Source organism: Marmota flaviventris, chromosome X (genome assembly GCF_047511675.1).
Source record: "Marmota flaviventris isolate mMarFla1 chromosome X, mMarFla1.hap1, whole genome shotgun sequence".
NCBI classification, from domain to species: domain Eukaryota; kingdom Metazoa; phylum Chordata; class Mammalia; order Rodentia; family Sciuridae; genus Marmota; species Marmota flaviventris.
This window is the reverse complement of record NC_092518.1, coordinates 66,237,670-66,239,801: the sequence shown is the minus strand read 5'-3', so window position 1 is coordinate 66,239,801 and position 2,132 is coordinate 66,237,670.

Sequence of the window (2,132 nt, the reverse complement as noted above, 5' to 3'; positions counted from 1 at the left end):
AGTTATTAGTACAATTTACAGTGATAAGATACAATTATTCACAAGAAACAAAAGATGGAAGCAACCCAAATGTCTATGTACAGATGAGTGCATAAACAAAATGTAGTATATGAATACAATAGAATATTTTTCATCCTTAATATGGAAAGAAATACTGACACATGATACAACATAGATGAAACATAATGACATTATAGCATATCAAATAAATCAACTATGAAAATACAAATACTGCAAGATTCTATTCATATGAGGCACCTATATAAGTCCAACTCATAGATATAGAAAAGTATAAAAGTAATTACTAGGAGTTGGAGGCAGAAAGAAATGGGGAATTGCAGTTTAATGTGTACAGAGTTTAAATTTTTTAAAATGAACAGAGTTTGGAAGATGGGTGGTGGTAATTGTTACACATCTGTGGGAAAGTACTTAATACCACCAAACTGTTCAGTTAAAAATAAAAATAGCAAATTTCTTTTTTAAAAAAAACATTTAATTTTTGGTTTTAGGTGGACAAAATATCTTTATTTTACATTTATGTGGTACTGAGGATTGAACCCAGGGCCTTGCACGTTCTAGGTGAGTACTCTACCACTGAGCCACAACCCCAGCCTAGCAAATTTCTTTATGTGTATATTACCAAAATTAATTTTAAATTGGTAAGTTAGAGCTTTCTCTAGAAATGTCAGTAGTATGTCCATTTTTTCTAATTACTTCAATCAGATATATTTACATGTGGTTATTATTATTGTATATTAATTTGGTGGTGGGGTGGAGAGAAGGGAGCTAAAAAGATACCAAGGAAGTTATCAAAGATTTATTAAACATCTGTTATGTGCCAGGTTGTGTGAGATGAGGTCAGAGATGTTTGTTTTTATAATTATACCATTAGTGCATACCAAAGTACCTGGTGCCTGTATATGCTCCTTAAAAATGAAGAAACAATAAATGAAAGAATGAATGATCAGAGTTGAAGTAGACAGTCCCTGTCTTTTCCTTTTTCTTTTCTTTTTTTTTTTTTTTTCTTTCTAGTACTGGAGATTGAACCCAGCCGCACTCTACCACTGAACTACATCCCCAGCTCTTTCTTATTTTTCATTTTGAGGCTGGCCTGGAACTTGTGGTCCTCCTACCTCATCCTCCAGAGTAGTTAAGATTACAGGTATGCACCACCATGCTCTGTGGCAATTCCCATCTTCAAGGATATCATAATTTAATGGGGGAAAGAGACAAATTATTACAATGCAATGTGAAGTCTTATAGTACTTTAATAAAACTCAGTGACAAAATGCAGAAGAGAGTCACTAAATTTGAGCAGGAGATTATGGGAAAGTCACAGAGAACTGAGGAAATTCGTGTAGGGCCTGAAGCATGAATGGAGGTTTGCCAGGCAGAAAACAAAAGGAGAGAAGATAGCCCTGAGGAGAAATACAGAAATTTAAAAAGCATGTACTTAGCCTGGCTTACCCCCTAGATGGAATCTGAGACAGACACTTCATTTGGCAAGTTCATTGGAATCATGTGGAACTTCTGAGGAGCCTTATTAAATGCATCTTTTAGAACTTTTCATTCAGGAGACAAAAGGAAAGAAATATTTATTTATTGGTTTCTTTCACTCATTGATGAAGGGTGGACCTATTACAGTACTGGGGCCCTCCAAGAAACTGAGGCAGCATGAAAACTCCCTCTAAAAACCCTGATTCTTGTGATCAAGTCAGAAAGATTTCTGACATGTCACATAGAGTAAAAGGAATGAGTTTATTGAAGGGATAAGAAAAGGGAAAGGAAAAACTCTCAAGGAAGAAAGAAGGGTTTTCAGAGAGGAGAGAGAAAATGTGCCTCTTCTGAACTCCAGTTTTTTTTTGTTTGTTTGTTTGTTGTTGTTGTTGTTTTTCAGTGCTGGAGATTGAACCTAGGGCCCTGTGCATGGTAATCAGTGCTCTACCACTGAGCTACATCCCCAGACCTACACTCCAGTTTTATTGGAGGTTCCAGGGAAGTTTCCAGAGTCCTGCGCAGGTCCCTCTCTTGACTTTTGACTGACAACAAAATGGCATCAAGTTCCCACTGTCATGGCAACTCTATGTCACCTTAGCCCATGCTGAGCAGTTCTAATTGCATTCTTAATAATT